Source organism: Amblyomma maculatum, chromosome 2, assembly GCF_055883805.1.
Source record: "Amblyomma maculatum isolate TAMU_Amacu chromosome 2, ASM5588380v1, whole genome shotgun sequence".
Lineage (NCBI taxonomy): Eukaryota > Metazoa > Arthropoda > Arachnida > Ixodida > Ixodidae > Amblyomma > Amblyomma maculatum.
This window is the reverse complement of record NC_139345.1, coordinates 155,936,627-155,959,768: the sequence shown is the minus strand read 5'-3', so window position 1 is coordinate 155,959,768 and position 23,142 is coordinate 155,936,627. Positions and strand designations below refer to the sequence as shown.

At 44.6% G+C, this 23,142-nt stretch overlaps 1 protein-coding gene across 1 annotated transcript in view; it reads right to left on the bottom strand.

The window, feature by feature from the left end:
• The window catches only part of LOC146200227 (uncharacterized), a 134,598-nt gene that overhangs the window by 57,275 nt on the left and 54,181 nt on the right, over nt 1-23,142 (bottom strand). The gene's annotated exons all lie outside the window — the stretch shown is intronic.

Sequence of the window (23,142 nt, the reverse complement as noted above, 5' to 3'; positions counted from 1 at the left end):
TAAAAAAAAAAAGACAAAGTACAATCCCCAATGCTTTCCGTGGCCTCGCCAACTGTCGGCTTCTTTCCTTCATATATATATATATATATATATATATATATATATATATATATATATATATATATATATATAGGCCAAGGAAAGCATTGGGGATTGTGCTTTATGTTTTTTGTTTTAATTTTTACTTCGGTAATCACATAAATGAGTAGAGCAATCTGTTTAGGGGAAAGATAAACAAAAAGTAGAAGGAAAAACAACGCGCCGATGGTGGCGACCGAACCCACGACCTCCGAATATCGCGTCCGGTGCTCTTCCAACTTAGCTACATCGGCCGCTGTCCCACTTGCTACTTTCTTGGGTATTTATGTTGTCTGTATACGAACCTTGAGAGTGTTCACCAGCGCCACCCTCAACCATAGCGGTGGACGTGGGACGTCCTGTGTCACCGCCAGCGTCACGTAGAACGTGATCAAGAGCGAGGGCGAAAGCTGTGCTAGAATCCTCGTACGCTACCTATGGCTTCAAGACTGCCAGAACCGAGACCCCCGTAGGCTACAAGCAGATAGATGAAAGGGAAAATGAGGGTACTCGTTTTAATACATGAAGAAAAGAAGCCAATAGTCGGCGACGCCAAAGAAAGCATTGGGGATTGTACTTGGTCTTTTTTTTTTTGTTCTTTTCAATTTTTACTTCGGTAATCACATAAATGAGTAATCTGTTTAGTGGAAAGATAAACACAAAGTAGAAGGAAAAACAACGTGCCGGTGGTGGGGACCGAACCCACAACCTCCGAATATCGCGTCCGGTGCTCTATACAGACAACATTAATACCCAAGAAAGTAGCAGGTGGGACAGCGAGTTAAGTGGTTTTGTATTGTGCTGAAGTCAGGCAATAAAGAAAAAAAAAAAACGATGTAGCTCAGTTGGAAGAGCACCGGACGCGATATTCGGAGGTCGTGGGTTCGGTCCCCACCATCGGCACGTTTTTTTCCTTCTACTTTGTGTTTATCTTTCCCCTAAAACAGATTGCTCTACTCATTTATGTGATTACCAAAGTAAAAATTAAAAAGAAAAAAGAAGAAGAAAAAAGACAAAGTACAATCCTCAATGCTTTCCTTGGCCTCGCCGACTTTTGGCTTCTTTTCTTCATATTATATATATATATATATATATATTTATATATATATATATATACAGGATGCGGGTTCAAAAGGCGTCCGCGTGCTGTGCGATGTCAGTGCACATTAAAGAACCCCGGTAGTTGAAATTTCCGGGTACCTCCACTATGGCGTCTCTCATAGCTTGAGTAACTTTCTGCATAAATCATAAACGATTTTCCTCTCGGTTGGAAAAAGACTTGTTTTGATTGCAAAAGCGTTATAGGCTGTGTCCTGGCGGCAAAAGTGCCGGCAAAATTTGTCGACACAAAAACGACACCAAATATGGATAAATCTGAAAGCGTCTAATGGTTTGGTACTAAATTAATGAATGTGTAATACATAGTAGTGATGTTGACCTATTAATTATTTTTAATATGTAATGAATTGAATGATCCGTTCGAAATGGCATCTTGTGTGAATAGGTTGGTGAAAAATATTATGTACCATATATCTCTAGAAAGATTGCTTGATGGTTAATAACAGTGGTGAAATTGGAAAGAAGAGTAAATTTATCTTCTAGAAATTAACCGATGGAGTCATTAATTGGTTAATGCAGCTGTCAAAGTTATGGACAGACAATTGCAGAGTACGAAAAATAGCAACATATAATTGGTTTAATTAAATAAGTTAATTATTATTTAACCAATAACATTAATTGAATATTCAATCACGCAACATTCACGTTATATGATCACGTCACGTGGCAGTAAAGTAACACGATTATTTCACATGACTATGAGAGTATCATGTGACAAAGGCAAATTAGGCCACGTGACTACTACAGTATCACGTAAGGTCCCGTTACAGTGATGTTGCATGAAAATGTCATGTGGCTATGAAAGTAACACGTGACCGTCAAGTTGCACTCTCACGTGACTATATGAGAACGCCGTGGGACAGGAGTGACAGCGTACAGTCCAATCCCACATTTGCACGAGCACTGGAAGGAAGGCACGCCAAGGAACGAAAATTTCAACTGCGTGGCACGAGCAGCAATGGAGGCAGCACCGTGTGCAGCAGCAATGGAGGCTTTCGCAATCCTCCAGTGCAGATTCTGCAGTGCTGTCGGATGCAGTCCTTAAAGTCTGGCTCCATTGGAAGAGGGTCTCTAGTGATTCGATCACTGGTGGAAAGGGAAATAGAAAGGGAAAGTGGCTGGTGACGTGCTTTGCAGATCGTTTTATACAAAGTGGACAAGTGGTTATTTTCTCCTGCTGGGCCGCACCGCGGTGATGCAGTGGTATGACGCCCGACTACAGTGCCGGAGTACCCGGGTTCGATCCTGACCGCTCGCCGCTGCGCTTCGATGGAGGCGAAAGGAAGTCGCGTCAGTGTGCTGTGCGATGTCAGTGAACGTTAAAGATCCCCAGGTGGTCGAAATTACTCCGGAATACTCCACTACGGCACCCCTTTCTCTCTTTCCACTTTCACTCCCGCCTTCCTACCTTCCCTTATGGCACGGTTCAGGTGTCCACAGAAAAAGTGTGATAGATACTGCGCCTTTTTTTCCTGTGAACAAACTATAAATAGGGACAACTTTGATTTCAAGGAAAAACCATCGCCTTCGATTTTTATGAAAATCTCTCTGAAGGACACTAAATACGTCACAATCATTAGCGACTAAAAAGGTGTCGCATTATATTGTTTCAAATTATAAACACTGATATAGCACTGATAGCTTCTACTGAAAACTGTCAATAGTTAGCCCTACCTTATGGCTATTGAAACTTTTCTTTATTCATGCAAAAATTCGTAGCTCAGGAGTCGTCTGTTCATTCTCCATATTACTTCAAAATTGGTCAAACTTAAGGAATATAAAAATTGGACAAATTTGTATAGAAAAAACATCACCACCTTGAATATTCATTTGAACCGCCTAAAACAGTACCCAGTTCTTCATAAATATCAGGCACTAAAAACTATAGCATTACGTAAAATAAAAATATAAAAATAAATATAAAACTGAGCGCATTGGTTAATTTGATGGAATTTCTTAGGCCTTTTCCTTAAAGAGTAGGCGTGAGAAATTTGATTTGTTAATTACTGAATTTAGTTATATCTTATGCGATATCCAAAGCCTTCTCAGCGCTTATGAAGTCGTTTCCTGCTTGTTGGCAGAGGTAATGATAGCTTAAAGGGGCCCACAAACACCTCCCGAGCATTGCTCGCAAACTATCTCTGTCGCTAGGTTATGCTGCGATACACATCTGACCGTAATAAAACACGTCTACGCGCAGCACAGGTCCCGCAATCCTATTCGAAAGTTGGCTCTCTTTCCTTCTACTTTTGCGGTCCTCCTTCTCCTCTGTGCAATGCGTCTACGTACACGCGTTTTCGAATGACTATTAGTCTGCTTCTTTGCGACGTCACGCATCCATAAAACTACCACTCATGCCAAAATAATTGCAATACGCTTAACTTTTAGTTATCAGGAAAGAAAATTAGAATGTTTTGTAGACAGAAACATTTTTTGAAAGCTTTCTTTCCTTGTACTTCCGGTGTCACGCGGGCACCGCGGTAACCACGGTAACCACGGCGCGGTTGCGCGCAGCGACCGAGTTTCAGTTCCCTGCGAGGCGCTTTCCACCTGTGTATGTTCTCGTTTCTTGTGTCTCCTATGCGAAATGGACTTCGAAATCGGCTTACCGGTCTCCAGCATTAGGTCGGTGCCTTAAATGCCGTGTCCCAGTGCACCGCGCCGTACGTAGTGCAGCAAAATTTCGAAGGCAACCGCTCCGTTCCCGTGTCCACCAAACCAAAATACGCACCTCGGATCAAGTCAAGGCGACGACATACGCTGGTAAGTAATGTGTTTACTAGCCTGAATATAGCTCACAGATAAACGACGGTTTCACAGGTGCAATGAGTTAGTCATTGTTGTGATGTATCAATACTGTGGCGGCTTTTAAAATCCTACCGTCTGGACTGTTGACTAGATTGCATCAAACTCGTTTTGTCACGTAATAAGTTTGTAGCGTATGTACTTTTGTCTTATAGTAAATTAGCTAAGACAACTGTGCCTACCTGGCTCGGCCGTGCGCGATGCGCGAACCCGTGGTATCATGTGCCGGCGTTGGCAGCTTTCGGCCCCCGATACTGGCGCAGATTGCGGGTTCGCATTGTACGCAGCAGCAACGAATTAAGCACCCTTACCTAACTTACTACGAGCAAATAAAAGTTACCGCAATATCAAAGCTCCGTGTGCAGTTTCACCACCAACTACTGAGCGGTTAGGCCGGAGAGATGCAAGACGCCGCGGTAAACACGTATTAGGATTCGCATGCTGTACCTGCCCCTTGCAAGGTTTCACATGACGTGCAGTGATGAGGAGGCACCGAAGAAACAAAGAAAACAACTTTATTTCGAGAGAAGACCTACAGAATTTGTCTAGATAAGTCCTAGAGCATATTCCATTATGTTCTGAGGCAGTAAACAATTGACATTATTAATAAAAAAAAAAAAACTTCTCTCCGCAGCGAAGCGTTGTGCTTTCTTAGTCGCTCAGCAGTATAAATTACCGCTGAGAACACAGTATTATATCGCGCACATAATAATAATCAGCGCAATTACACTGCTGTCTTGTAAACTGTGTACCTTAACGGATGGGGAACAGCGAGCCTGTGAAAAAGAGATGTGACATGGTCACTTGTGAAGTCGGCTCACTTTAATTACTCCCATTTACTTCCAGCTTGACCTCAAGAAGCTGAACAGCTCTGATCGGCATAATAATTCGCTATCTAGCTTTACACGCACCCTGAGCCCATAGTTGCTCTATCTTTCCAACATTTTGTTTCAAGCGGCAGCTTTGATGCAATACTTGAAGGGCCTACGAGCGGTCGCACATGTTTTGTGTGCACGTTTGCTTGGCCGCAGCCAGAAACGAAACACAGAGACATGGGTACAAGACTGCACTCACTACGACAAAAAAGGTCATATGAAACTGCGCTCCAGCTATTGTTAGTCGCAGCAAACATATTGAAACAATTGTTTTGGCTCCAGCGGCCAATGCTGTGCCTCGCTGATGCCAGTCTGTTGAGCATTTGGGTTAAGTATACTGAGAGCTGTACTGTGCAATTGAATAGTCATGATGAAGCACAAATCTGTGCCGATGTGCAGCAATTAGTTCTTCTTTTGACGGTCTTTCATGGGCATCTGTCATAAGGTGGCGCTCTGAAGCTATGCTTGCAGCTTTGTCACTGTGTGAAGAGCCCTGAGACCGTTTCTCCGCATCCTGGAGGAGCCTCTGGACGTACGCTGCGTGAAATAGTCATCGTGATTACAACAGTTCACTTAGCTTTTTGTGTAAAATTATAAGTAGAACAAACTGTTAACTTACAAAAAGTATGCTCCATTTTCACCGGAGCGGCACTGAAGTGTCCTTTTCTTGATTTTGCCATTTTCACTTTCCAGCCGTCCTCTCCTTTCTTTTTTTTTTTTTTCTGTGCCGGGAGCTTAGAAGAATTTTCATTGAAGTGAATAACAGCCAGACGTGACCTAAAAAGAAGGTAAATATGAATGAATTTCTCATACTTTGGAAAAAAAAATGTGTTTCCTGTTGCCTACTAGCAAAATTATGCCAAGTAGAGGCTACTATAAGAAACCAATATGCATTACGTATATTCACATCCCTGCAGCAGAGATTGCTTCTGTTTTAGCTTCTATATCCAGCACGTTTATATCAAATTAAGAATGTGATGCAATGATCTTCAAGCAGCAAAATGAATGTATGACATGGGCTATACAACTTCATATCGTGGATCCCCCGTGTTCTCCCTGCTGTTGTATTCTAGCGATCATCATTAGTCCAAGTGATTAAGTGAACCTTGAGCATTCTTTCAGTTTCAATACATTAGCTTTGGGACATTCGAGACGGTTCTAGAGTGGTCGGAAAGTTGCGCTGATAACTTCCAGTTCTTTAATAACTACCTTTATCTTGGGACTGCACTAAGATGAGGAGCACAAAAGAGAGACGAGGTGTTTTTCCAGCCAGCCCTCCATGCTTGCCCTCAACTTTGCGTCATTGCAGTGTCTCAGCTCATGTCATTTCTGTCTGTATGTATTCCTGGTGCACTGTTCTTTATCTCATCCCATCTGCCTATTCTAATATAACAGCAATAATGAGGACCCTTGGGTGGCCTGTGCAGTACGTCTATAGCCTCCTGTCTCACTTTTTCCATAGAAGGGGATTACAGAATGGCTAGTGCTGCCATTCTATCAAATATGTTTTTACCATATTATATGAAGCATCCTTGAATGTCCGAAGTGTGCACTGCAGTCTCCTCCAAATGTATGATAACTACCTCTGACATGGCAGTGTTCCAAGTTTCGAGAAGAAAGACACAAGATAAGTTCAGCTAATTTTACAGCAGTGTATTTACTATCAGGATGGAAGGATTGTGGCAGCTGGCTCATAAGGTGCATTGAGTGCCTACTTTATGCAGAAGTTGGGATTGAGTTACGTGGTGGGCACTTCTTTTGGCAGATGTCAGGGTCGACTCCTGTGAATCGCAATTGTAGGGTCTCGTTTTACCTGGCCTGATAACATGAGAGCTCCAGATCAAGCTCTGCACTAAGGAGACTGAAGTCAAGCCAAACTTCCATAAAAAGAAGGCGCCAAATTCGTCCAGTAACACAGGAGCTTCCCCCTCCTCACAATAAAAAAACAAAAAAAAAAAAAAAAACCTTTGAACTCTTTTTCTCTAAACCTCGGCACTAGATCATGAGAAGGACTGTTTTGAGGTGCTTGAAATTGGTCACAAAGCAATTTTTCAGCAATCCAGGGCTATTCCATAGCACGAACTAAAAGCGATCTGCTTAGTTGCAAGTTCCAATGGGCTGCTTAGCAAGTTGAAGAACCAAAAGGAGCAAAAGGAAATGGAGCAACTGATATGAACTTCTGTTTTTCTTTTTCGCACTGTGTTCTATTTGCTTTGGTCTCTGTTCCTTTTATAATGACAATATTATGTACATAAATTAAAAGCTTCATGCAAGGACTGATTGTTTGCACAGGCCATGCAGAAAGGTTGAACTACATAGTCACATTGGAGTGAAAAATAATGTCTTAGTCTTCTCTTTCATTCAACAAACCTTACTTGCATCCCACCATCCGAGTATGCAACTGATTTGGGAGCAAACCTGATGACAAAGTTGTGAAAAGATCCAAGGGAAGATGTTTGGGCTTTGGGAGACAGTTGTCGAGTGTCAATCAAAACCGGTAGTTCTTCAGAATGGAGTCCAGCTTCTTGAAAGCACGTGAATCTGTTAAAATATATATATAAAAGATATATATAAATATTTGGCTGATGAGTTGCAGTGTTGGTGTGTGTTCTAGTCAATCGTAGATGCTGAACCAGCTTACACTGCTGCATTGCAGCTGAAAACAGTTTTAGCATGATATTCATAAAAAGACCCCAGGTCTTGTACCACTATATTACGGTGAAAAGAAATCCAAGAGATGTTGTCGAGCAAACATGCTGCACTTTGTCTTCTTTAAAATTGTCAGTGCAGGACAGCATGAAAAATCCTATTGTATTAGTGTTCCATACTGGCATGTATAACCAAGCTGCCCCAGTATTAAAATATCTTGCAGTCTCAGCACTCACATTTACATTATTTTGTTTCTTCACTTCATTAGGGGTTTCTTTCTCGGCTATGTCATATGTGAACTTACTGTTATGTGCGGATGTGTACAAAGTTTTTTCCGTGAAGTTCTATTTTCATTACCTATCTCTTAAATTTATCATTGCTTCACAAATGATACAAGTGTGAGCCGTGCACCTTCCAAACAACATCAAAGTGAAAACTTTACAAAAACAAAAGCCTATACAAAACAGATTACCTCTGCTCATCCATTGCCTGTTTGCAAGGAGCTAATGCAGGCATTTGCTGTATGGTCTATCATGGCCATCACGCTTATTGCATATGTGGTTCAACAGGCTGCACTACATCCTGATGATCAGGTCACCATCAACCTGGCCCAGGTCAGCAACACAGACTTGTGATTGTCTGGATCCATGGTTCTATTGCTTCACAGCTCTTTGACCTGCTCACAGCTTTCAACTTCTTAAATGCAGTATAGAATAATGTTATTACCATGTATTTGCCCTAATTATTAAAGCAAGCAACTGCATGCATCGTTAGTAATGCGCCAAGCATAAAAGTAATGCTGTATGGGCGATATGCTGCTCTTGCAATATGTCCAGATAGCTAGGCGGCGGTCTGTAGGTAGATGAAATTAAAACTTCATTGCATAATAATATATGTCAGCAAATGTACCTCTTCCCCAATGGTTGCAACGATGAAACATTTTGTAATTCAATTGTTTGTGCTATATAATGATTAATGTGATTCTTTTTATGTATAGACATGCAAGCAGCACTTGCCAAGGGCACTCTTGGTGAGGCTGAAAATAATTTCTCCTAATAATATGCAGAAATTGTCGCCGTTTGTTGAAGACTGCACTGAGACTCGTTAAGTTGAGGCCAGGCCCCATGCTCGCACAATTGGGCACTGCAGCTGATTTCACACAGTTAATATGAATTGCAACTTGCCAATTTTCGCATCGCGGCATTGCCTTTCCTCTCCTATTCTTACCTGTTCCCATTGTAGAATATGGTCAGTCTGAATGATAACAACGTTGTACGTGCAGTACTTGGCGCTGTAGCCCGGGGAGTCGCAACGCCCATCTCCTGCGAGGTCCACTTCCATTCCATCCAGTTGGCTGATGATCTGCACCCGCTGTTCCTGGAAAAGCTGGGGCAAAAATAAATGTGCATTTGTGAGCCACTTGTAACATTGTGCCGACTGTGTCACTCGATCGTTGCACTACTGCATGGGCGCGCTGCTTTTTTTTTTATTACGCAAGGTTGCCATAAGACATATCATAAGAGCCCGTGCAAATTATTTTCCGTTAGGAACCGGAGAAGGCTCCTGCTCTTATTGCTGTCGGTGAGCCATTTGGAGAAATCCTCTTCCTTTGTTGCGGTTTATCTACCTCAACAAGGGTTGCGGTACATTTTTCAGCAGGAAAAATGTAGTTGTGTATAATTCCTGTCTATGCTTCTGTCAAAACTAACTCTTACACTTCCTATCGGCAGCTGATCGCTTAGGGATAAAGAGGCACAACTTTGAGCGACTGAGCCAGTCACGCGAGTGATAACGTTTCATTCGCGACCCCCCCTCCTTCCCCCCCCCCCCCTCTCCTGCTGCAGGGTAAAGCCTCTTGGCACTTTTTTTTTTCTGTTTCCATCTATTCATTCCTGACAGTGTCCCTCCTTTCTTCTATTTGTTCTTATCAACGCCCATCTTAGTTTTCACATGTTTCTAATACCTGGCCGCCTCGGTTGGTGAACTTGGACGCGGCTCCATCCGCGCGACATTTACGGGTGCGCTCTGTACAAACACCGCACGGCGTAAAAAAAAAAGAAAAAAAAAAAAAGGCTACAGGGCGGGAGTCATGCTGCGATTATAATCGGGCACCGAACAGAGTTTGTTTACTTCCTGTCGGCGCGCGCGTTCGCCGTTTTCCCGCAGTCAGCTGACGAAGAACCGCTGCTGACAAACTACATCACAGCGCACAACTACGCAGTCCCCTTCTCCTCACCCCCTTCCTTTTTTTTTCTTTACAATCGATCGTTATCTTCCACGAAGGGGCATCGTATAGTCAAAAGCAAGAGGAGCCTGAACACGAAGGTTTCAAGGTTCGGGCAAGGTGCACGAGAGAGTTTCCCTCCGCAACGCCCGGAAGACCGCTCTCCGCGATCTCGATTCTGAATTTCTAGTCTTTCGCTAATATCTCATGCCCTTGCTGCGGTACGGATATTATGGGCCCCGAGCTCGAAAAGCGACTTTGGCGAATGAGTACCGAGATGGGACTCGACCCCCATAAGTACACGCCGTTGAAGAATCCGTTGCTGGGGATAGTATACGGCTTATATGGGTGCATTGGTGCGTGGGGTCGACTAGCGTAAAATTGAAAAATAATAAAATTCCATCGTAAGCTCGCCACTGGTTTATTTTGAGCTGTGTAGTTCACAGTGATCATGACAAATCTTGCTATATGCATGCCACAACGTCGAGCAAGATCGCTCGAGTTAAAAAACAATCGACACTGTACTGTGACAACGCGTCTAAAGCTAATATTATCTCAATCTTTTCATTTTACACTTACCGGCAGGGTTGGAAGAAACAGCGTTGGTACCGCTCCTTCACGCAGACTCAGTCTTGTTGGGATCCCCAAATCGCGAATCACATATCCGGGTAAAGCAAACGTGGATAAACGCTTTCTTCACCGATGCTGGCTATCCGATGAGCTGTAGCCGCTGTTTCCGGAGGTTGGCGTTTTGAAGCACTTGATGCAGAATGTTTTTCCTGCCGTCACTAGCAATACCTCAGCAGCCAGGGACTGCACACTGTAACAACCTCCCGCTCATGTCCCGTCAACAACAACAATTCAGCGCTTCGATAACTGCCTTCGTGAACTCAAGAGAGTGACCAGTCTAGCCCAGAACTGTCCTGCACCCGTCGCGCAGACGTAACACAGAATCGAAGGTGAGGTAAACGCCAGGGATGTATGGCGTGGCAACAAAACTTTCGAGTTGTGCCGAAGGGCGATACGATGAAGCAGACGACGAGAGGCCCCCGGCGGCGCGTCGGCAAGCAAGCGCGACAAAACGGAAGTTGCGGCGTGCAGCGCTAAGCAAAAAAAGTAAAAGCGCAGATGCGTCAGTTGTGACGTGTCAGTGGACGAGGCCGTGGAAGAGGGCCAGCCTTTGCGCGCGCTAAAAAGTTGGAAAGAGGAGGAAAGCCGCGAAGGCGCAGATATTCAAAATTTGATTGCAAATAACTGTAAACTGCAAAAAAAAATTGCAAATAAAATGCCGCATTTAAAAAATTATTGCGGAAAGGTTATCTTACATCGACATTCTTTCACATACTAGGCATAGGGAAACTGTGTCGCTATAGCTGTTTTGAGCCTCTTTAAAATGGAATCAATTCCATATTTCTTGTCTTTTCATGGGAAACCGCAAGTGACGGTATAGCTTTTGCTTATCCTGTAAATATTTTTTTTTTCATTTCGCGGTGCAGTGATATTTAATCCAGCTCTTAACTATATTATTTCATATCTTGGTTATGATAAAAATCAGCATTAGATGTAAAAATGTAACTTTTGAAGATGATTTTCCTCAAGTGCACTTACATGCTATCATAAGCAGAATGTTCTGCAGAATTAATATGGAGAACGAACAGACGACTCCATTCCATCGACCCATATCTCAAATCAGGACTACCACCCCGGCCTTCGCGTCGTCTAGTATCAATTTATCATCGTCTCCATCTCAATGCTGCCTTTACGAACAGTCTACGACACGGATTCAAGGAAACAGACAGTCCGTTTTGTGACAAGTGCGGCTCCATTGAGACTGTACTCCATATTCTCCGCCAACGCCCAGCGTACGCCAACGAACGTGCGCACTATGAACAAAGCATGCACTCTGTCACCCAAGGGCCACTTACAGTGGACTCTGTATTAGGTCCATTAGGGGCTACAGACAGCAACGCACTTTTTTAACCCTTCTTCCTTTTTATTCCATCTTTATTCCCTAATCCCCCCCTTCATGAAAGGTAGCATGTCAGCAAACATTGAAGCCGGCTAAAATATCTGTTCCATTAAAGAGTTTCCTCTCTCTCCCTCTGGAGCACGATAGCTTTGGTGGAATTATGTATGTGCCGAGATGGCGAGTATTCTTGTCGACAGAGCTATTTAGCTCTGAGGAAAGACGAGACAAAACAAGACGAACCCACCATGCACCGCAAAGTAGCAAGCTAAACGCGAGACCTGATCGAGGCTTTGCAGGTTAGGCGGACGGCGGGTTCGTTTTGTGTTCTCTCGCCTCGCCTAGCCTAGACAGCTCTGTCGACAAGAACACTCGCCATCTCCGCTCATCCGTGCCGCTAGCATAAATACTTAAATGATTCCACCAAATTGGGCTGCAGAGCATTCTCCTTATCATATAGTACGTAAGTTCACTTGAGGAAAATCGTCTTCAAAACATATTAATCATAATGTTTATCACATTTGAGATGTAAGATAATAAAATAAGAGCTAGACTGAATACCACTGTAGCGCACAATAAAAAACAAAAATACAGGAGAGAGTAAAAGTTAGACGCTCACTTGCGCTGTCGCATGAAATGGCAGGAAGCAGGGAATTTATTCCATTTTAAGCTGTCATCAACACTGCCAACAAGCAGAAAACGACTTTATAAGCGCTGAGAAAGTTTCAGACAATGCATGAGGCAAAATGCAACTAATGGCGAATTCGACTTCGAAAGTGCTGCCGGACAAGCGGGCGCCCTCCAGTGGGAGAGCAGGAGTAGAATCACCGGCTTCCAATGGTAGAGGAGGAGGGCTTTTCCTCCGCTTGGAGAACCCGAGTGCACTGCCGGCTGTTCCCTTGTCTAAAGCGAATGTAGATGAAGTCACAAGGCATAAAAAGTCATATCCGCGCCATCTTTTTTCTTCCCCCCCCCCCCCCCCCCCCCCTTCCCTGAGTCGGCGACGCTCAAAATGACGGATGCAAAGCGTCGGGTAGCGTCGACGCTCGGCAAGCGGAAAGCATTGCTCAGGTGCTGTATGCATGTTTGAGAGTCGCTGCTGGCGTCGAAAGGGCCAAAGAAGGCAGATCGCCGCGCTGTGAAAACAAAGGCATACAAAACAAGTGGTTCTGGACGGAGCGTTGGCCTCTCCTCGGGTTGCAACTGCCGCCACTGCGGGCAGGCGGAGAATGCTGGGGAGGGAAGTGCGGTCACATGGTCGTGGTGTTCTACTCTCGACACGCAGACAGCGTTCCCGGGAGAGGACAGTTACAACCTTGCTCGGCGTGCTCCTGTACTGCTCTGTACTCCTCGGCGCCTCTGCTTTCGTACCCCCAAACGAATGCGCCATAAATTCAGCAAATAATGAATCCAATTTCTCACGCCATTTATTTAAGGGGAAGGCCTAAGCAATTGTAAAGAATAAAACCATGCACTTAGTTTTGTAATGATTTTTATATCTTTATTTCACATAATGCAATACTTTTTAGCGCCTGATATTTATGAAGAACTGAGTATTGTATTTAGGCGGTTGCAATGAAAACCGAAGAAGATGATGTTTTTATTTGAATCAAAGTATTCCTAAATTAAATTCAAAGGCAGAAAAAGTATTCCTAAAAACATATTTACAGGAACAGATGGAGTTCTGATCAAGCTGATTAATGAACTTGGTCCAAGAAGTAAGGAAACGTTGTTAAAAGCTTTGGAAACAGTCATAACGAATAAGCAAATTCCGGATAGCTGGCGGCAGAGTAAAATGAATTTGATTTATAAAGAAAAAGGAGAAAGGATGCACATAAAATCCTACAGGCCGATTACTATAACATCTGTTATGTGCAGGTTGGCCATGCATGCGGTGAAATTAAAGGTGCAAGCATGGGTAGAAAATAACGAGATACTCGGAGAACTTCAGAACGGCTTTAGAAATGGTAGGCGCTTAGATAATAGCCTATTCGTGCTTACCTAATGCATCAAAATATTTAGAATAGAAAATAGACCTTTGTATTTGGCCTTCCTGGACATAAACGGGGAGTACGACAACGTAAACAGGAAACTCCTGTGGAACATATTAAAAGAAGAAGGTATCGGTTATGAGATAACAGAGTTCCTACAGGAAATATACCGGAATAACAGAGTAGAAATTACTTGGAAAGGGATAAGAAGTACGGAAGCTGTCAAGGAGGAACGCAAACGATTAATACAAGGTTGCCCTCTATCACCGCTGCTGTTCATGCTTTATATGATAAACCTGGAACGGAGGATACAAGAAAATAACCTAGGTTTTAACCTGTCATATAGATTAGGTGGAAAGGCGGTAGAGCAGCACCTCCCCAGTTTGATGTATGCAGACGATATTGTGCTGCTAGCTGAGAGTCTGGATGAATTGCAAACTCTAAGCATTGCGGAGACGAAGGGGACGCTCTAGGCTCCAGTTTTAGCGCAGTTAAGTCGGGTCTGGTGATTTTCAACGGCTCAACTGATCAGGGTCTTAAAATATAAGGCCATGAAATACCCAGAGTAGCAGAATATAAATATCTGGGGGTATGGGTAAACGAAGGATTGGCATACATTGGACAGCATGAGCAATCACTTAAGGCCAAATGGCGAAGGAATGCCGGGATAATGAAGCATAGGGCATTGTTTTTGTCGGGATACAACAGGTATGAGGTTTTGAGGGGTATTTGGAAAGGAATTATGGTGCGCGGACTTACTTTCAGAAATGCGGGTTTGTGCCTAAAATCAGAGGTACAGTCGACATTAGAAATAAATCAGAGATCCGTTGGACGATTGGCACTAGGTGCCCATGGCAAAACCACAAATGAGGCGGTACAGGGGGATATGGGCTGGGCATCTTTCGAAGTACGGGAAGCTCAGAGTAAAATATTATATGAGGAACGCCTGAGGAAATTGAACAGTAACAGATGGGCAGCTAAAGTATTTAAATACCTGTACTTAAAAAGCGTTGACTCACAATGGAGGAAAAGAAGTAGGAAACTAACTTGTAAGTATGCGAGTCACAAGGACGGAGAAATAAAGAGAATTAAGCAACAGGTGAAAAACACAGAAGGTAAAAATTGGATAAATTCGATGGAAAAGAAACAGAGTGTGGAATTATACCGAAAGTGGAAAATGCAGATCAGGAAGGAAGATTTATTTGATAACTCCAGAGGCAGTGCCCTACTTTTTGAAGCTAGGTCAGGGTGCCTTAGAACACGCAGCTACAAAAAGAAATTTAACAATGGGGATGACGTATGTGCTGTATGTGGTAACTCCAGTGAAACAATTGACAATATTATACTCGAATGTAATGGCATCCATCCGGAAGTTGATGCAGGCGCAGTCACTGTTCCTGAAGCTCTGGGGTTTAGAGATACCAATGGCCGGGTGAATAAACCGGCAGTGGAAACTAGCTAAAAACGACTTGAAGATTGGTGGCTTAAAAGCAGAGAAGTGACATAATGTTAGTAACGTAGAAACAAAAATTTAATAAATAGAATGGTGGTTTAGGTAACCATTCTAAATCAATAATTAAGATATAGGGAGAAAAATGAGCATGACAGCTACTGCTACCACCCCGTTTCAAAGGGGACGCTCCTATATTCCATCCATCCATCCATTTTTCTCAGTTTCTGACCTCAAGGGACACAACATAGGCTATTAAACCACGGTTGGTTGCTCTTTTAGCGCATGTTCATGTTTACGCCCCTTCTCCCCGGCTGACGGTAGCAGCAGTTCTGGAAGAACGATGGCCACACACTCGCTGTTTTTTCCTGTGCACGAAACAAGTGTGGAAAACCCAGGTAATGCGCAATCTCCCCCGCCTTCCCGTCCCCGCGCTTTAAGAATCCCTTTGTTCTCCTCCCCACTCCTTGGAACATTGAAGAGGGTTGGGAGGGGTTGGGTAGGGGGAGAAGAAGGGAGGCGAGGGGGGGAGGGCGGACGTGCTACGCTCTTTTGCTTTTTGTTAGTGTTGGTTAGTTTGTTTTCGACCATGCGGGCATAGTTCGCTAGCGGAGGAGATAGGGAGAGCCCATTCGTGCGGCTGTTTGATGGCGTAGTGTCCATGTTGCACTCAAGAAAGCGGCAGCTACTTTTCAAAAAGCGCTCTAAACCAATGATCAAGAAATATGAATCGTCAAATATGCAATTCGTATATAAGCGCCATTTCTTAACATACACAGTTCTGTTCCCAAGCAAAAGTGTTCGCAAAGGGAGTTGTCTGTAATTTTAAATCGCGAAGAAAAACAAGGAAAAATTGAAAAACCCAGCCAAGAACACATTTTTCCCCCGAAAAGAGCCAAATCTGGGCGCCCAATTAGATGAAGTTTAGCTGCAATTTTTAATTACTCAAAAATCTTCAAAGCTGTTACTTATAACCTTCCAATGTGTTGCTGTGAATTAGAAAAAAAATCTGTCTTTTGCTTTGTTTCTGCCAAGGTGGATTTGGTTCTTTTCGAAACAAAAACAGAAACCTCTCAAGATCAGCTTCTATTCATTGCAGCGAACAGTGCAGCGAATATTAGACAAAAACCTCGGGCTTTGCTATTTTCTTTTTTATTCGGTCGCAACCTATCTAAAAAAAAAGTATTGAACTTTGACACGCCGGGAGGCTTATTAGACACCTGTAGTAACCCAGTCGCCCTTCACCTCCAGTAGCAAAAAAAGGACGAAGAAGGAAACGCACACAAGCTCGTCGCCAAGACGCCCGCTAAAAACCATTAACTTCTGTGGGGGGCGGTAGGGCGCTGACCCTTGCTCCCCGGTCTTTTCAACTGCCAACAAGAAGGGTGGGGTGAGAGGGGATTGTGAGCAGGGGGAGCAGACACACGGGGAAACACACGTGTGGCACTTCACGGGATTTCGGCACTGCAGGGAGATTAACCATTGCCTCCGACACGCGGAAACCGCCACACATGGAAGCGTACGTGCTACACCCACTCTGTGGTCTCAGCACACTTTCCTAGACTATTCTTCGAGCCCTACTATACTGCATCCCTTCTAGCCCAAGCCGCTTTAAACCCTGTAAGCCGAACAAAATTCTACAGTCATATTTCGCATTCGTGTAAGTAGTCATTCCTATCGCATTACGTTATCAGTGATTCCGAAATGGTCTTTTTTTTTTTTTTTTTTTAAGTGGCTTCATAGACAATGTTTTAAAGCAGGCTTCATTTAGCCATAAGTAACCCTTGATGTTATAACCTGCTACCTAAACTGTCTCGCCGGAAGGGTTTGAAAGCCGACTTCAATTAGCCTAAGTAGCTTTCTACGTTATCACTTGTTTAGAAATACCTTTTTTCTTAGCGTTGTGTCACTGGTGATTAGTACCCGCCAATGTTACCAGTTGTTCAGGACATCTTTTGTTGGCTGGTGTTACAGCAGCAAGAAGCCAACTTCAAACAGTTTTTCAAGCTATAGCGTGCGTGTTATATGCCACAAATTTATGCGGCAGATAGCTCGGAGAGCAGTAAGAATTACGGGCATATCGGGTCGACTACAGAGCAGCGAAAACTCAGTTAGGGTATTCTGAGATACTTCTGCAAAATCCTAAGCTTATTAAATGTGCGGAAGATAAGTGACACCGCCTAACAGCCAGACAAAAGATTCAGCGCGATTAGAGGGCCACGGCTCGAAGCCGGCCATTTCAGCGCTTGACTAAAACATCTTTAAAATTAGTTAATGTTTGGTCCTTTCTCCTTTGTTAGTTGTGCTCTTTGGCACCACCCGCTTGTCGTGGGTACCACCCCGACTGCAGCGAAAATTTTTGGTGCAGTCGGTGACACCGCAGTGCGATTTCGCACAGCGCTTTCACATGCAGCGAACCCGCGTGCGAATTCGGTTAGAGATACCCTCAGGGTTGTTCGATGCTTTGTAGAAAACGCGTACGCTGAGCGTTTTTTATTTATATATTAAAATGTATTTTTAGATTTTTAGCGTAACTCATACGTATTTATGAAAATAGGCAGCCTTTCAGCATACAAAAAGCGCGTTGCTGCGACGAATGAAACCACTCGGACGTGAAAATAGGGGTGTCTCATGGGGGGGGGGGGGGGGGGGGGGCGCTCTCCTTCGATACTGGCGTGCCAGCCCGTTGCACCTCACCATACGTCACATGGAGGCTAACCAGGAGAGTTCTACTAAAGTTGAGGACAACTCAGAGGGCTATGGAACGAAAAATGGTAGGGGTAACATTAGGAGATAGGAAGCGTGCAGAGTGGGTCAGAGAAATAACTCAAGTTACCGACATTCTAGTGGAAATTAAGAAGAAATGGGCATGGGCAGGACATGTAGTGCGAAGAGAGGATAACCGATGGTCGCTTAGGGTAACAAACTGGATTCCAAGGGAAGGAAAGCGTAGCAACTGGCGGCAGAAGGTTAAGTTCGCAGGGGCCAAGTGGATGCAGCTAGCACAGAACCGGGTTAAGTGGAGAAATATGGAAGAGGCCTTTCAGGCTGATGATGATGATGATACGTCACATAACGTCGCGACGCTCCTCGGCTCCTGACTGGTCAGTCGCAGAACGACCGCGCCAACGCTGCGACTGAATTCCAACCTGTTTGAAACACCTCCGCGGCTAGACCGACGAGAATCGCAGCGTCGCAGTGCAAAAATCGCATCATGTGAAACGGGCCTGGGACGGTAGATGACATCTGGCAATAACAGCTGGAATTCAGGGGAAATGAATTGAAGCTTTATACAGAAATGTAAATACAACAGTTCAAACAAGGAGCATGATAACGTGAAACTGGACGGGATCAAGATCTAGCCTAGAACATCTCCGGGCCGCGGCGTCCGACTGTACCAACTTCGAGGCACGACCCACATTTTGTTTCATTACCCAATAACAGGGCGCTCACAGTTGATTGGTTTACAAACACTGCGGCGCACGTCATCCAATTTCCATAGGGTTCATCACTTTCTCCTCAGAACACACAGTGTAAAAGGGGCAAAACATTAGTTTCATAACAGACGGAACTTAGATAATGGACCACGAAATGACTGGTCCACTAGGTTGTATGCCAAGCCCCATGCTTCCACAGCGTTATACACCACTCTATCCTCTATGAAAGAAAACGAAAGCACAGTAAAGCACATGAAAATGGAGTCCCACGTGCGCCATCGTTTCCCAAAGCACGCGCCTTCGGCGGCTCATAGGACCTGGGCAACTATCGGCGTCCAAGTCGCCACCATTGTGGACCACATTAGAAGAGACGAACAGCGTTCTCACGCTCCGCATCACTGATACAGCGTCCACGTTTGGTGCGAGAGAGTGCGATCACGGGATACCGAGTAGCTGTGCGCGGTGCGTCGACAATGAGAGCGGGCGCGTGAAGAAATGTGTGGATGCTTGAAAACTGTGCGAAGTGCGTGTGCGAAACGAAGAGGCGTATTTGTAATCCAGTGGTTAATTGCTAATATACCCTACCGAAAAAATTGTATGATGCAATAACCTCTCATTTTCTCACACAGTCTCAATCAATTCACATAAGAAATCACATACAAGTCGCATATAATTGCGTAAGATCTCATAGCTTCTTGCACATTAACATAAAGTATGGAAGATATTTTATGATAATGACGTGCACGGTATGAAAGTCTATGTGATTTTATGAGATTGCGTGAGGTTATTGCTCCGTAGAACTTTTCGCTTTTCAGTGGGGTAGCCATTGTTCTTTATCGTATTTGTGTGTCCAGTCTTTTCTTTCACACCTCTTCTTATTTCCGTTCTATTGCTAACACTAATGTGTACGACACGAACCTACTCGACTTCAGAGATCAGCAGCGCAAATAAAACGCGTGTGAACAGATAAGGCGGAGCTGCGGTCTCTTAACAGGTGAGCTGTTCATTGCTGCTTTGCTCGGTTTTCATTTGTATGCTTGCCGGCCGAAGCGAGTTTCCCACGCACCGTAATTTTGATCTTTTTTTTTTTTTTTTTTTATCTCGTTTCTATCTGTAGTTGAATAATGCTATAAGTTGTGGTAGAAGCTCCGAGATCACTTTACCCGCGAATGATTGAGGCTGCGAACGGGATGCAGACGGCCCGCGGGTCGGCGATATTTCTGCGCATGCTCCGGAGAGAGCCGCTGACGGCGCTCAGCGCCAAAGTATAAAGGGGATAGATACATTTCGTCTGGCGTATCAAAACCGGCGTAGCGTGACTGACCGTGAGCGACGCTAGCGCGCGCGCAGAACACGTCGGACTATATACGCGCCTGCCGTCTGGCAGCGGCATATCGTGTGTCCCGCGGCATTTACACCTCCGTCAGCCCGATTTGCCCACAACTGTGGGCATCCAGATTCGTAGTCATCGCCGAGACACTGTCACTGCGCCTGCACTGGCTATGTCACTTATATTGGCGCCCCGTCAAGTACGAGGACATGACGCCATTTCACATGGCGGCGTTTGTCCCTGAAACGATTCGCCGCGCTTTCAAAAGAGGCGAATGTTGCGCTGCCTCAGGGCGATGGACACAGTCGGCGCACTACGGAGTCGTCGGTGCTTACAGTTCGCAACTCTCTTTTTTGAAAAAGAAAGAGGGGCGAGAACAGACTGCGGGTCCCCGCGTCTTCGAGAGCGACCAAATTTCGACCGCAAAGTCCTTGGAAGAGAGGACTGTTTTCCCTCTCTCCCTAGGTTTCGGTCAAGCTGCAAGCTGCCTTTGTCTCTGTGCGCTCCTTCCCAACTCCTGCTCGAGGGTAAGAGGGAGCACGGAGGAGAAGCGCGTCCTCCCGCTTCAGCAATTGACAAAAAAAAAAAATAAAAGCGGACGATCCTAACGACGCCGCGCATATGTGCACCAACCCCTTAAAGAATTAAAGTGCCGTGTGCCGTTTCAGCGCTCGGCGTCGCATAGTGGTTAACACACTCCGGTGAGGCTCTTAAAGGCAGCGGCTGAAACCCTGCACTGCGCTGTTATATTTTTCTCATTTTTGTTTCTGATTTCTTAAGTACGCATGTTATCCTATACCGTATAAATTTTCTTCCTGCCTTCGTTTTCCCTCCCACTAACCAAGGCCAATGAGTAAATATTTTTCTCATTTTTGTTTCCGATTTCTTAAGTACGCATGTTATCCTATACCGTATAAATTTTCTTCCTGCCTTCGTTTTCCCTCCCACTAACCAAGGCCAATGAGTAATTAAGGGCCAGCCTGGTACGGCACCACCACACAGTTCATCCCGCTACTTCAACATGATGGTACTGACGCTTTTCTTTTTTATTTATTGCCCGGAGTGGGCGTTCCGGGCAGTTTTGTGCAGGCTAATAATGAACAATAAGCCGATATACGCAACTGTGTGTGAATTTAATACAAGCTCTTTCAACAGGAAAGCACTTGTTGAGGCATGAACTTCGTCCGAGGAAAGCTTGGACTGCCTCTGCTGCTCCACGCTTGCAAACCGACTACAGTCCAAAATAAAAGCACGTAGGCATGCAAAAACGCATGTTTGTGAAGTTCCGGATTTACTACTACTAATATTTTATACCGTATTCGTTGCGTGACAAACGTGCACCAGCAGTTCCGAAGCGCAATTTACTTCAAATTTCAGACACGTAATCGTAATGCACGTTTGTCAGCCATCGGAATCAGTTGCGCGTTATGCCAGAAGGGTTATGGCGGCGATATGCAGAGCTATTTGTTATACTGTGATCGGCTCTAAGACCATCTGAAACAGCAGTAATGTGCAATCGGCGCAGCCTGCTGACTTATAGCGTTCTGTTTCAGCATTAATGCACTAACAGCGCGTAGTACCAGGAAGACGATAACAAACGTACTCCAAGCGAAGTGACTTCAGCACCCGGCGTATTCGCTCATGATAGCACTTCAATGATAATTGCATAGGTGGACAATCTAAAAAGTAGCCTAGTGGTAAGACACTCAACACCTGAAAGAAGCGTGCCATACTTGGCTGCGCGGAAGATGTGACGAATTGTTGTCCCCGAGATTGAACGCATTTTTGTAGCGTTGGCGCAGCGTGGCGGCGGTTGGTTATATACCGCAAGGCAAAACTTCATTTCTGCCTAATTAAACTAATTACGTCTTTGTGTTAAGTAGAAGCATGTTAAGCATACTTCTTAACTGTCTCTTGTTCTGCTGTCAATCCTTTTACTAACAACCAAAACAATGCGGCCACGAAAAGTAGTGCAAACTTGGTCGCTAATCCATGCCAACCACACGGACCACTTCGTTTTCTTTATACTCTGAAGCCCGAATATGAGGGATGTTATACACGCACTGTCGATTCCCCGAAACGGCACCACTGAGTTGACGATGCATGTGTAAGGTTACAGCGTTGCTAAATGCGTTCATCATTTGTGATGAAAAAAAAAAAAAAAAAAAAGGGAAGAAGCTAAGCGTTTGGCGTGAAAACATACTGCTTTCCTGCTAAATGTGCTTGAGCACCAGGCCTTATCCCCTAACGACGAACTTACAACGCCAGTAATAAAAGTCTTAGTGCAGTCGGGCAAGGACAACACCCTAACAGTTCAGTTCAGTCGTTCAGTCGTGTCCGACTCTTCGTGACACTATAGACCATGTCACGCCACGCTTTCTGGTCTCTCACTATCTTCCTAACATCACATAACTTCATCTGCAGCGCCTCGAGGATGCCATTTAACCATCGCGTTCGCTGCTATACCCCTTCTCCGGCGACCCTCAACCTTTCCCAACAACAAATCTTTCTCCAGCGACTCCTCTCTTCTCATCAGATGACCAAAGTAGCTGAGCTTTAACTTTAGAATTTGACCCTCCAATGAGCAGTCGGGGTTTATGGTCGACAAAATCGACTGATTTGATCTTCTGGCAGTCCAAGGAACTCTCAAGAGTCTCCGCCAGCACCACAATTCAAACGCGTCAATTCTTCGGCGTTCAGCCTTCTTCACAGTCCAACTCTCGCATCCATAGATCACAACTGGAAAGACCATAGCACGAGTTATACGGATCTTGGTTGTGTTACGACCGTGCATCCGCATTTGCGCGCTCTATTGTTCGCCTGTGGGCATGGATACGTGTTGTGGATATGTGGTGATGGTCCAATGGCTCTAAGTGAGCCTGTTTCCAGGAATCCTGTTTTGTAAGCCTGTTTTGCTTTGTGGAGGCCTGCAAATGCCAAATTGACCCTGTCAAGAGAACGTCTGGAAAAACACAAAGAAACGTCCCCCTGCGGGAAATGCAGGAAGTGCTTTCTTTCTTTTGTTCACCCTTCCAGTCGAGAAGCCCTATCGTCCAGTGAGGAATGTCTACTTTCCAAAGGAGACGACAGAGTGACATGTCCGCTGACGTGCAGGACAAGAAAGGAGCATGACGCATACAGCCATTAAGTGATTTCCCAGGAATGCAGGAAAGATTTGCAATTGTCGAAAACGGACAATGCTGGGAGAGTATGCGGCG